Here is a 14309-nt window from a genome sequence, read left to right on the forward strand (position 1 = left end):
TGCCAGAGAGAACCGGGTCACCAGAGCGCAGCACAGAAGAACTGAAGGGCCAGGGATTTAGCTCAGTGGTTCCACTGCCTGCCACACAAGTGCGAAGTCCCAAGTTCGATCCCCAGTACCAAAAATACAAAACAAAACAGAAGAACTAAGATTTCTGACCTAGAGACTGAACTCTTAAAGACAAAGCACCGAGTGAAAAGTTGAGGTCCTAGTCCTGTAGGGAGTAAAGTTTCTTGGTTCTTTGTTCATCCCTCAGAGTTTTATTTGTCATCGCTAAAGCCCTTTCTGGGCTGCAAAGGTGAAGCCGCCCCCAGGGCCACTCCGGGAGAATCACTGAGCAGAAGGCTCGAGCAGCACCCTAGGGTGCCCAGCAACACAGGCCAGGGGAGGGCAGGGAAGAAGGGGACCTGCCTGTGCTCTGCCAGTCTCTTTCCCCTTGGGTTTGTGTTAGCAGTGCGGGGGCTCACACGGGACAGAAAGAGGAGGGCTGCTTGGCAGGATGCACGCTTTGGCCACCTGGGCACCAGGATGCAGACTGGATGAGGGTGTGCAGCCATCTCGTTTTCCCCTTTGGGGCTTGGTGGCCAGGTCTTGACTGGGCAGTCTTGTGGCCTCAGACTTCATCCGTGGTGTAAGAAAGATACTCAGAATAGAATTAATTTAGGGTTAATTACTCAATCATAGTTAATGATTATGGAGCTGCGGTGCACCAGTCACCCGCAGATTTAAATCTTCACGGAAGCCCAAATAGGTAGATACTGTTATGGTTCTCATTTTGCAGATGAGGAACTTGAGTGGGACCCAGCGCTGGTGGGGGCACCACGACATGTCTGTGGCACGGTCTGCAGGCGTTTCCTGGGGCTGGGAGAGGTGGATCAGGGCAGTGAACGTCCTCCCCACAGACGTCACCATGCTGAGGGACCGCAGAGGACAGTTGGTGACCTCCAAGGGCCTAGTTAGTCACCCACAGGGAGCTGGATAGCCCCTCCGAATTGCACCATTCTGTTAGGGGTAGGAGTCCATCTTCCATGTGTGCACTGTACAGTAGCTGTCTGTGGGCTGCCTGCTCCACGGGCATTCTTCTGATATTAAAACGTTTAATCATGAGCCATCTCAAATGTAGGAAACAACACAGCAGATACCTAGACACCACTGTGGCAGGCCAGCTATTAACATTTCTCCCTCGGACTGGGGATTTAGCTCAGTGGTTCTGTCGCCTGCCTCGCAAAGGCAAGGACCCGAGTTCAATCCCTGGTACCAAAAACAAACAAAAAAAACCTTCCCCCTCTGTCCCTTTTTCTTTAAAAGAAAACTGTTAGATGTACAGGTGAGGGCAGACGGTTTCCTCCCTCCCTCTGCCCCACGGATAACAGTCACGAAGGTATCGTTTTATGCAGTTGGTATCACAAGGTACAGGTCTTACTTGTACATCCCTCTGCCCTCTGGGAGTGTGAGCAGGCGAGGCTCACAGCTGCGTACTGCAGAACTGAGCTGCTAACGGCACTCTGAACTCAGGGGCTAAGAGCTTCCTGGAAACGAGCTGGGACCTGGGAAACCGGACTGCTCTTAGCAGGGAGGCCTTTGTAACCTGGCCGCCTGTGCAGGCCTTTTCTATCAAGGTGCAAAGCTTTGGGGTTTCCTGGAACAGGGACCAGAAAGACAGCACCCTACACTCCTCCCCATTCTGCACAAGCTCATTTACCACCTGGCTGTGGGCCCAGTGCTATGGTGACAGTTTCCATAGCGATGCCCTTCTGCGTGATGGAAGATAATTCCTACCATGCCGTCCATCACATGGCTTATTCTGGAGAAATTCAAGCTGTGTCCTGCGGAACTGTATGATGCTTCCAGGTGTCACAAACATTTGATTGAGTCAGTTAAAGTATTTAAATTTATTTTTAAGTGCCAGAATGTCTATACAGGTGATTCTGTGGGATGTGATCTGACCAAAGCATGAGAGAGAGAGAGAGAGAGAGAGATTTTCCCGAGGCCAGAGATGTTGGGTGGCAGAGGGAAAAGTGTAGGGTACAGTGTCTGATACACGTCTGTAACCCTCGGCATACACAAGATCCTGCTGCATAATTGTCCTGTAAAAATCATCTTCTCAAAACTAAACATGTTTAAGTATGTTAAAACTCAAACAGTATGTGCTGCTTCAGCAGCTCATACACTAAAACTGGGATGATACAGAGAAGATTAATTAGTGTGGCCTTGCGCAAGGATGGCAGGTAAACTCATGAAGTGTTTCATTTGTTTTTTAAATGGAAGTCAGAGTCCTCTAATGTCCTGGTGTATTTATTGAATAGGCATTGGGGGTCATCTGTATGTCATAGTAATTTAAAGAAACTGGATGAGCTGTTGAGATTTTCAACAGAGATTATACAAAAGCAAAAAAGGAGGACAAATTTTAAAATAACAAAATTAGGGAACAATAATATTTAAAGGATAGGGGATTAAGATCATTCTAGGAAGACTGAAAAGGAAGCAGAGATTTTATGCGTTGTGTTGTCATTCAAATTAAATACCGAGTTTCTTCCATAACTGGGAACATGTGGTGAGTCAGTGATGAGGGGAAAAGAAATTTTTGGGAAAATAATTTTTAATTGTTTTTCGGGTTAAAGACTAATTGGTTGATGCGTTACAAAATGGGACATCATAGAACAGGCTCACCCCAGCCATCAGCTAACCATGAGCAGGATGAAGACTCTGTGCTGTGATGCATACAAGCAGGCCGATTTCAAAAATATTAGGGTGAAATAAAACAGACTCCAGAAATTTCATATTAACGGAGACAGGGCAACAATGGGGTGGAAAGCAGATTCAAGGGAGTTGTCTGGAGGCTGTATTTCTCTATAAATAAATCCACTTTTGAAACTTAAAGCCTGTGTTATATGTAAACATAAAACCAGATTGGTGGTTTAGAAAAAACTCTTAACAGTTATACCCATCCCAGTGTGCTGCACTTCCAATGGGAACACACTGGTAACCATGGTTCACTAGTCCTGCAGGACTGGTTATGTTACTCTTAGATATGAGGGGCTCAGTAGCTAATGTGTATTTATGTGATGTTTTCTTCAGGTGGACTTAAACATCCACCCTCCAACTAAAAATGACTTTCGCTATTAGAAATGGGGCATTTAAGGGCCAGGGATTTAGCTCAAGGTGGCCGCCGCCTTCCTATAAGCCCATGGTCCTGAGTTTGTTTCCTAGTACAAAAAAAATAATAATAATAGAGAGAGAGAAAAGAAAATGGGGCATTAAAGAAGAAAATTGTTGCTTGGTATGATGAGTTTGACCAAGATCCAGATACCACATATCCTATCTGAGACCAGGCCTAAAGTATCATCTTGCTGGCAATTGTTTGTGAAGCAATGTGAAAAAAACAAAACAAAACAAAACAAAACTTCTAAAAAAGGTAAGAGAGAAGAGTGGCACTTAATTATGTGGAGGAATCACCTTTTATGGCAATAAAAATCACCCAAGTCCTTAAGGTTTGGTGTAGTAAATTTTGCAAATTAGTTGTTTAGACTCTGCCAAGTTGCAATGCCGTTTTTGAGACTAAATACAGTGAAGCAAGAAAACAAGGCTTCCATTCCTGTCCAGGCATCAGGTTTAAAAAAAAAAAAAAAAAAGATGCAAAGAAGCCTGGAAACAAAAATGCACTTTCAGTGCTGGGCGTGACTGGCACACTGCACAAGATTTTGGAGTGTGCTACTTAAGAAAGGCCTCAGAGACTTCATGCTATTATTAATAGGACCTGTTAGTCTCAGGGCAGCAAGAAACTAAAGGAGCCGGCTGCCAGGCAAGCCTGGGGGTGCTGCCTGGTAACCGGCTCAGAGGGATTTGCAAGTACAGAGATCTCACAAGAAATCCACGCTCTTTGAGACGGGGCTGTAGTCTAGAGTTGCTGCTAAACAGCTGTGGGATGAATGAATGAATCCAAATTGCTTGGTGTTTTTTTGTTCTCTTGTTTTTTTGTTTTTGTTTTTTTTTTTTTTTTTTTTTTGATTTTTGTTTTTTTGTTGGTACTGGGAATCAAACTCAGGTCCTTGAGTTTGCCAGGCAGGCACCGGAACCACTGTTTTGTTTTTGAAATGAGTTCTCTATGTAGTCCAGGCTGGCCTCCAACTTGCTACGATCCTCCTGCCTCAGCCTCCAGAGTGCTGGGATCTCAGGCCTGTGCCACCACTCTGCTTGACTCACTTGATGTTTGAAGATTAAAGTTATGCTCAATCTTTGCCATTCGACAAGACCAGAGCACAGAGGTGCCTTTTTAGTAAATAACAATAACAGAGGTGGTGTGCACTGGGGATTTGCCCATGTGCCTCTTTTACATGATGACATTGACTATTTCACACAATTATCACATGCTCACCTGTCAGTGACACCACATGGCAAGAGTTGCCATCCCCATTTCACGAATCCTGTGCCAAAGAGGTGCAAAGAATAATGGCTGAGCAGAGATGGAAACCCAGACACCAGGGACCCAGAGCCTGCCTCTCCTCACCCCTCCTCTGTCAGGTGTGAGTTCAGAAAAGCCCTTAGGAAGGAAGAAGCTGAGCGCCACGAAACGTTGCCAACCTGCAGCAGTGACAGTAAACGTTCACACCGTATGAAAACAGCCCCGAGGCAAAGGCGGCAGTAGGGACTTACAGTAACCGGAACCTGCTCCAGGGGCACCCGCAGCCCTGGCACAAGGAGGACGGCCTGCCGTCTTCATGGTGTGGGATTTTCAGGTATTTTGTGGATGAATTATTGTCATACTATGGACCGTGAGAACCAGAAGCAACTTTGGCTTTGCAGGCCAAACGAAATACTGGTGTGACAGTTTCAGGTGAAAAGATGAATTACTGCAAGAAATTACTGTGTGTGTGTGTGTGTGTGTGTGTATTAAACTTTATCATTGGCTAACTACCTTTTTTATTTAGATGAGTTCATTGGAAATTGAATGCTCCAGCTGAATCTTTTTACAAATCTGAGCAGGCTGAAGTCACATTGCAGTAATGTAATCTTACTGTGTCAACAGCCCAAGATAAAGTGTTGGACACACAATCAAAATTAACTATATTAAAAAGTAATTCAGATTTGAAATTTTGCAAGATGTCTGACACATTAAGACTCTAAGACAGCTTTTAAATGGCACTGCTGAATATCGTGTAAGGTTACAAGTACACCTGAAAGATAATTTTTGCTGAGCATTGAAGTTGAAAAACTAGTAGAGGAGGCCTTCGCTGACCTCCCCTGGAAATGGAGTCCATTTAAGAATGTGCACGGTTGTTAAGTGCTTAGTAATATAACTTCGAAAGAGAAAAATCTTACTGCTGTCCTTCCAAGCTTCTAGAAAAGTCTAAGATTGTCAGACCAGTATGGAACAAGTTGCTTATAGACTTAAGTGTTTACAAGGAGTCAGTAGGTTACTTGATGTTGCTAACAAATATAGAAAATAGATTGACACCTGTGATCATTAACTTTGAATTTTTAAGCTTACTGAAGCACACTCCTTGTCCCCACTGATTAATTTTATAATAAATTATTTAAAACTTTACAGTAGAAAGAGCAGAAAAGAATTCCTCACCAAATTTAACAGGGACCGGAGGGGTTTATTTTCCTCTCCGGCTCCTCCCCACACTACCTGCTTCCTTGCTGCTATGATGTGACCAGCTGTCCTCCTCTGGGCCCTTCCACCATGCCATTCCCACCTTAGAATTGGCTGACCGTGGACTGAAACCTCAAACTATGAGCCAGAATAAATCTCTCCTCCTCCCAGGTGGGAGTGTTGGGTATTTGATTCCAGTGACAAGGAAAGTGACTAAAACATTATCTTCTCTAGAAACTAAGAGTACGAAAGAAAGATTATGTATGGCCTCGTTCACCTCGGTCTCTGCATATTTAATGTCTAAACCCAAGTCCAGCCCCGCGGACGTCAGGCTTTCTCTGGTCTCACTGTCTGGGCTTTTACTCCTCCCGGAGTGTGGTAAGCACATGGGCTTTGTGCCTGCAGGTTCAACCAACCACAGTGGGAAATAGTCACAAAAAATATTATATCTGTATTGAATATGTACACACTTTTTCCTTGTCACAGAGCCCTAACAATATAGTATAATGACTGCTCAAAGCATTTATACTGTAGTAGGTATTATAAGTAACGTAGAAATCATTTCAGTGAGTAGTCTATATGCAAAAACTGTACCATTTTACGTAGGGAACTTGAGCACCCTTGGATTTGGGTACCTGAGAATCGCCCTGGAATTCATCCTCTGCAGGACCCTGATCTACAGAAATGTGAGGGAGGGGTCAGAATTTCCGTCTAGGAAGCTTAGTTTTTCAAGATGTGGTGATCGTGGTCATTCCTCCTCTTCCAGGCCTTACTGCGAGCCCCAGGAGAGTCCAGATTTCTCATCACGGCCTTTCTCACCTCTCTCTCTCCAATCTTCCCGATGCTTCTCCTCCCCAGCTCGCAGCACAGCACCACTGGACTGGCGCACACTGAGCTCTCTGTTTTCACGCGTGCTCCTCCCTCTGCCTGCCCCCTGCTCCATCTTCCTTCCACAGGATCAACTGCTGCTCTTCCTCCCTGCTAAGAAGTCTCCAGGTGTCTGCCCTGCCTTTGACTAGGACGAGCTTCTTCTTGTCCCTGGAGCAGTTCCCATCACAGCTGCTTGGTGCCTTGGCCATGTGACCTGCGAAAAACATTGCTGCAGTCAGCAAACTAGGCGTGTGACAGCAGTTGCTGGAGTTTCCACACATTGCCTATGTGCCTGGTGAACTGTACCTTGGTGCTTCAGAGATTTTAGAAGAGATTAGGAGAAACTCTCCTTGCCTCGCAGAATGTAACAGTAATTGTCTCTTCTTATAAGACAGTGAAAAAAGGAAGCAGAATTCTCAGACTTCAGTTGAAAAGGTTTTTTTCAATAGTTCCTTAATTCTGTATTTTCTTTTTCAGTACTCAGAATGAACCCAGGGCCTTGGCACTGAGCTATGTCCCCGGTCCTCTGTTAATTTTTTTCATTTGTGAGGCAGGGTCTTGCTAAGTTGCTAAGCTGACCAGGCTGGGCTGGCACTTTTTTTTTTTAACTTTTGTTTTTTGTTTGTTCTCTTTTCTTCTTTTTTGAGCTTGAACTTGTGATTCTTCTGTTCAACCTCCCAGAATGCTAGGATTACAGGTGCACATCAACACACCTGCCTCCTTACTGCCCTATTCACGAGACTCATTTAACACACATTTAGTGACAACAACTAAACTGACCTTGTTTTCAGCGCTGGAGGTAGAGTACTGTGGTGAGCGAAACAGTCCCAAATCCTGTGCTTACACAGTGTTCATTCTTATGTTCAGGAAGATTGTTAATTAATAACCAGACGTTCATTGTTTACATGGTTTCTTGGCTCTTCATTGGTGAGGCTTTTCTGTTTTGTTTCTAAAAGTCTGAGCAGTTGTCTTAGTCACTTTGCTCACAAAATAACCAACACCAAAAGTTGCAGGAGGAAAGGTTTATTGAGCTCACAGTTTGTAGAGATTTCCATCCATAGCCAGCTGGCTCCAAGGCAGGGTGGCATCGCAGAGAAGAAGCACAGAGCAGACAGGCATCACAGAGAAGAAAGCACATGGCAAGCAGAAGGTAGCAAAGCAAGCAACAGGCAAGACAAGCCTCTTTCTGTCCTTATATTGTATCCAGGCTACCAGGATTAAGGCAGTGCCGAGCCAATCAGTGTGCTGATTTAGTAACTACTCACCCTTAATCCTAGCACTTTTAATGTTAGCATTGCACCTTGAATCAATCACACATTCCAAGTTCAGCCACCTCTGAAAAAGCCCCACTTAGCCCGTCGCATGCCTGCAATCCCAGCACTGGGGCAGGAGGATCGCTATGATTTCAAGTCTAGCCTGGACTACATAGTGAGTTCAAGGCAACCTGAACTATAAAGCAAGACCCTGTCTAAAAAACAGGAAAAGAAAAAGAAATGAAAAAGCCCCACCTATGACTGCATGAGGCTTTGGGGAGACATCTTGACACAAACCATTACAGCAGTAGTCACCCCTCTTGTGTTAGGCCATGCAGGCAGATGGCCAAGTGTTGCCTGGAAGAGTGGGGTTTTCCAAGACTCCCCTGGCACAAGTGGTCCATTTCTTGCCAGAATACACAGCATCCTCAAGAGGGTATACAGAAAGAAATGCACACTTAGCAGAAAATTTATTTCTCCCAGCCTTCATTAAATAATGCTTGAACAAATATTTAAAGAATAGTGGGCTGAAGGGGCCTAAATGTCTTAATTTTCCCTTTCATAATTCATTGTCAGCTAGACTGTGAGTGTCACAAAGAACTAATGTTCTTTATGACTAAGTCCCTTTTTGTAGAATAAATGAGTGCCGTACTTGCTCCACACAGTTCCTGGCACAGCATACACTAAGGGTTTAACAACGCACACACACGCACGCACACACACAAGCAGCACCTGCCTGACCCCGGGAGTACGGGGCACTGGTGCAGACAAGACGCTCTGCGTGAACACAGGGAGCTGGGCCATCGTTCAGACCCTGCCCAGGGACCTGTGGGTCTCAGCAGTCCCCCCAGCTGCAAGGCCAAGTCAGAAATGCACAGCCTAGGGCTGTTTTCTTGGAAGGATTTGTCTTAGGAATACTCAAACTGATCAATAGATCTCCAAGAAGTTAACTATTCAGAACACAGATTCCTCTCCCCCACCACCTCCGCCTAAAAAAAGAAAACAAGAACTCGGGAAGGTAGGAAATGTCTGATGTCCATGAAAGTAAAAACAAAAATAAATCCTTAAAATATCCTTTTAAGATTCTGAACCTGCCTCCACTTAAGTTATCTTTTCCTGCTGGAACCCGTGAGTAACACTATTCACGTGTGGAAAACCACGGGGTAGGAGATGATTCGGAAACCACTGCTTGCGGGCCACGTCATAAATGCCTTACCCTAAATGTAGAGAAAGAAACGCATACTTAGAAAACTTGTCCCCTCCAGCCTTATTTAAACAAATTCTTAAAGATGATGATTTGAAGGGGCCCAGATGTCTCGGTTTTCTCATGTGTAATTAATTGTCAACTCGACTGGCGCAGTGATGTTCTTGTTTGTGACTAAATCCCCATCCGTGGGATAAATGAGTGTAGCGCTCACTCAGCACATCTGCGGGCACCACACACAGCAGGTTTAATAAGCAATTGCTGATACTATTGCTGCTCCGGTTTTTATAACTAGCATTATTACAGCCAGAAGGAATTTTGATATGGACTAGATTAGCCACATCATTTTACAGACTAAAAAAGAAAAAAGAAAAAAAACACTAGAAACTTGAATAGCACGTCATCCTTCCAGTTATGTAGGTCAAGAACTGCAACTGGTATTAACTCTTCTCTCTCCCACGTGTTTGACAAATAAAATCCCAGCTTCCCCAAATCCGCCCGCAAGACCATTTCCTACTAAATACCACTGTGCAGCTTCTGTTCCCTCTCAAACTTTCAGAAATGCAAATTTAAAAAACAAATCCTCTTTTATTACTATCAAAGAACAAAAGCACTGTAGAAAACGCTTCCGTGGTTTTAAATGATTTTTTAAATGTAAAACTTTACATTCCCGCCACCAGAGATTAATAGTTGAGGATACGTTTGCCCCACTTTGACAACATTCGTCACAATTACAATTTTACTTTTTGTTTTGTTTTTTGAGAAAAGTTCTTGCTATTTCACTCAGGCTGGCCCTGAACTCGCTGTGTAGCTCAAGCTGACCTCAAACTCGCAGCGTTCCTCCTGCCTCAGCCTCCGGAGTACTGGGATCCGAGGCGTGCGCCACCATGCTTGGATAGTTTTATTACTTTTAAAACCAAGTTTATCGGCCAGGAGTGGTGGCAGAGGCAGAAGGATCTCCATGAGTTCGAGGCCAGCCTGGGCTACAAACAGAAACCAGGTGTCAAAAACAAAACAAAAACATATCTCCCGAAAGACCTATGGACAAACTCCCTAAGGGCTAGGACCTCGTCTGGTTGCCCCAGTTCCTAGCACATTGGATGAAACATATGGGTAACTTACAAATATTTGTTTAGTGGATAAATAAATGAATGAAGTTCTTGAAAAGGTACTCAGTATTTTATTGCTGGATTTTGGAAAGCGTGGTCTACTCTTAGAATGAATTCCCTAAAGATCAAGTCTGTGCTGCCTGACTCCACCCCACCGTGATTGGGTGGCTCTTGTGCACACGTGACCGACCCGGGCCAATCAGAATACTTTTCCCAGCCTGGCGGAAACGGACTCCGGGGCCGCCTACGGGTTTCAGGTGTGCCAGGCTGGAGGGCTTAGTAGTACCCTGGGCGCTATCCTGCGCTGTGGGCTCTGCTCTATGGGTAAAACAATCAGAACAATGTCCACAGTCAGCAGAGTAAAACACAACCCTCCGCAGAAAAGAGAGATGAAGAAAATTATTGCTCATGTTCTCAAAAATGTGCCACTTCCGAGTTCTACCCGGGAGTCCAGGTGTTTATGGATTCCCAAGACGACAGGAGTGGATGCTGGAAATAGAGCCCCCTTTCCTTGTTTATCCTGAAGCTACTTCAGCTCAGGTTCCAGTACTTGTAGACCACAGAGTTCCGAGTAAGACACCCCCTCGCATGTGTAAGAGGGAAGACTGCCTAGGGCTCGCCACTCGATGTGACATTTGCAAGCCAAGGTGTGCTGGGCGGGCCGCTGGGTGTGACCCAGCTTTGCGCTTTAGGCAGAAAGGGCAGGGCTTGCGTCAGAGCCAGACTTTACCTTGAATCTTAGATCTCTCACCTGAAAGAGACAGGCCCACCGAGAGTTCTAATTTCCCTGATATTTCTTTAGAAAGAACTGAAAAGGAGGGGAGGAGCCAAAGCAAAGCCAGACACATATTTTTGGTTATTTGTGGCCTCTGGCTATTTTTAAAGAAACTGCCTCTGAATTCCCCAAGGGATTTTTTTGTTGCTATTCTTTTTGTCATCCTGTGACCAACTCAGGGTTTGATGGCTTCTGGAAAATCCAGGGGATTTGGGGAAAGAAAATTTGGGTGGTTTGTAAAGACTGTTCTTTTATTCCAAGTTAATGCTGGGAACCCCTAGTGCCAGCAGGAACACACCTGGGGCAGAGTGTTTTGTAGCTGAGAGGAAAGGCATAAAACCATCTCTGCTCTCACCCTGCAGGTTTTAAACAGAGGCACTAGTTTGGAGACCAGATGTCTATGCAGGATTGGGGATTCAGCCTGGAGTTAAGAAATAATATTTTTTTCCTCTGTGAATCTCATTGTGTCCCAGCTTCTGGCTGTGCAAGTTACCAGATTTCTTTCTGGTATCCCGGGGGCAGGGCCATTGGCCAACGCTAGAATTTCAAGTGGTTCCATCCAAAACATCTGCCCCCCTGGGTACCCTGGAGGCCAACTGAGGCAGGAGGCCGGGAGTCATCAGCACCCAGAAGAAGCATGTGGCACTTCCACTGCCAGAAAGACTGGTGGTATTAGGGGAAAGTGGCCTCTACCACCTGCTGGTGTGGTGAGCAGGAGTGGTTTGTTACTATGGCCAGGATCAGGGGCCACATCCTGGTCTCATTGTCGGCAACTGAGACAGAAATCTGGCCAGCTGTTTACTTCACTGAGAAGTCTGGCCTTGCTGTGTACTCCAGATTCATGGGTGACCATCCTGAAAACATGCCCCCAGTGTAAGTCAATTCATTAGAGTTGATTTGAGAGAGAAGGGGGAAGAAGAGGAGAGGGAAAAGGAGAAATGGAGTGAGAAGCATGCAAACTGACCTGCTTATGGTCTATAAAATGACGGGATTTTTTTGTGCCAAGCTCTCCTGTTTGTCCCTGCCAGAGGTCAGTCAGAGTCTGGAAAGGACACCACCCTGGGCAGCTGTTGGAATTGATAATGCTAATACCACTTTGGCCAGGAGAGGGCCCCAAATTTCAACTCAAATTGGAAAATCTCAAGGTAATATGGTCAGAGACCATACTCTCACCTACCTATCAACTGACACAGGGCTGGCCTTGAACCCAAGATCCTCCTGCCTCAGCCTCCCAAGTGCTGGGACTACAGGCTTATGCTACTACACCTGGAAGAGACTTCACTTTAAAACAGAATAGTTACCACCATGGCTGAGCATGGAAGGGGCCAGAAAGATCACCAGAGGCCCAGAGATGGAAAAGCACTTCAATGTCACAGGCTGGTTTGTGGATCCAAGAGTGGAAACCGGGCTGGACACACGCCGCTCGCTCTGTTGTCCAGCTCTTCTCTGTCATCATGCATCAGCAGCCACATCTCCACATATCTGCTGGAAGCTCAGTGCTTTTAAAAGACAACCATTTATCGAGTGCCTGGTACCTATAAAGCCAGGTAGTAGATAGGGTGTGACTGGCAGGGGGCAGGGTGGCAGAAGTGCTGGGCTTGGGAGTGGAGAGGGGAGACAGTATCAAGGCCTAAGTTCATTGTCTGTAAGGCCTGTGCAGGCTTTTATTGGCTCAGCACAGGAAAGTCAATCAACAATAAAAGGTGTAAGTAAGGTTCCAAACAGAAGAGGCTGAGGGGTCATAGTACAGGGTATAATTAGTAACCAAATGAATGATTAGCAGTTGCCAAGCATTTGCAAGGAGGAACGCAGGAGTGTAAGGTGCCCTTGCTTCGCATTTCACAGTTCTGGGTTCTCTCCTATATGCTGCCTTCTCAGGGTCCCCCCCCACCGAGGCCTTCCACGGGGGGAGGTGGGCTCTGTGTGGGCAGATCGGACTCAGGAGCGCAGAGTCCCTCTGTCCCTGTCCTGGAGAAGTCCAGTAACTCGTGACGCTTGTGTGAATGGGAAATTGGAACCAAATGACCCGTAGGGCTCAAGGACACGTGACATTCTAGGTCCACGGGAGGTAGGATGGGTACGTGTACAAGGTCCTCTTTGTATGAACTCTTCTTGCCTGTGGATAGGAAGAGAGAAAGCTGGAGAGTAGCAGCAGCGGATTGTGGACTAATGACGTGAGGCGTCAGGCAACTTGCTCACTCTCTTGGCCTCAGTTTACTCCTCAGAATAACCTCTCTGATCCTTTCCAGCTTGATGAGTCCTTTGATTCTAAGCATTTTACAATGGCCTGTCTTGGAAGAATCAAAATTTCAGGTGTCAGTTTGCATCTTTATCTTGGGTCCTCTTTTGCTTATTTATCTTTACCTTCTTTCTTATTTTCATAATTGTATCTTACCACTTGAACTCACGTAGGCTCAGAGTCGCTTCAATGGAGGTGGCAAAATAGGGGTTTGTTTCATCCTTTCCGTTTCCAGCACAGACCATCCTGTGTGCCCACTCGGCACCAGGCATCCTGGGGGGATTTAATGAATGGTGCTCAGGCCCCATCTCCAAGGCAACTTTGCCAAAACTCTCCACAGTTTGACGGGGTGGGATGGAAGGCACTTGGTCAACATTCTGAATGTTAACGAATTTCTAAGGAACGGGTGGGAAAGTTCAAGCTGCACCCGGGGAAGGTACAGCCTGCAGCACTTCACAGGGCTCGAAGACTTTTTCTCCCACTGGTACGAATAGCTTCTGTCCGGCTCACCCCAGAGCTCTTGGAGCTCAGTTGCTGAGCAAAGGGGGAAGGTGGGAGTCTGCTTCAGTTGCACCTCAAGGTCTGAATTCAAGAGTTCTTTGGTGATTCTTAAGCAGGAAAAAGGCCGACGCCACGTCGGAGAAAAATTGCAATGTTGCTAGGATGGCAGGGAAGCACTGCGCCCTCTCCACAGACTCCTGTCCGGCTGCATGTTCAGTGTGGGGCTGGTCCCAGGAGGAAGAGGTGGGCAGGACAGTAGTGGTGCTCTCTCCACATGGGGACCCAGGACAAGCGGAGCCCCCACTTCGTATTTTCCTGCCACTGCCGAACATCAGCTCCCCTCACCAGGGACTTCTCAGGCTTAATCGGCACCCCCAGAATGCATGGCCATGATGAATCGTTTTATGGCTAACTTGCAGGCTGCCTCAATTCACCACCAGAGAGGACTTGGGGCCACTTGGGCACCACCCAGGTGTGAAAGCTCAGTCCTGAGGGCCTGCCACAGGTCTACCTCTGGCCTCTCCTTGGACAAGCCTGGCTCAACAGGTAGTGCCTTGCCTTTTCCCTTTCCTACCACCCAAGCACCATGGCCTTACCACTTTCTGCCAGGACCCCCGCATCCACAAGAGGTTTCCACCATCTCCTCTCATAGAGAAGCCCCAGCACCCCCACCTCTCAGTGCCTGGACACTGCACTCAGTCTTCATTTGGCATGCATCGTTGGGGGGGGGGTGGTCCTCACATCCTTCCCCAAGAAGACCAG

General features: G+C 46.3%; 1 non-coding gene across 1 annotated transcript; it reads left to right on the forward strand.

The window, feature by feature from the left end:
• The first annotated feature begins 2147 nt into the window (after positions 1 to 2147).
• Positions 2148 to 2256, forward strand: LOC117285343. Its single transcript, XR_004516345.1, has one exon. It is a non-coding gene; the product is annotated as a U6 spliceosomal RNA (small nuclear RNA).
• Positions 2257 to 14309: the final 12053 nt, after the last annotated feature.

The sequence above is a fragment of the Fukomys damarensis genome, unplaced genomic scaffold, assembly GCF_012274545.1.
Source record: "Fukomys damarensis isolate Sample0158 unplaced genomic scaffold, DMR_v1.0_HiC HiC_scaffold_8, whole genome shotgun sequence".
Taxonomy (NCBI): Eukaryota; Metazoa; Chordata; class Mammalia; order Rodentia; family Bathyergidae; genus Fukomys; species Fukomys damarensis.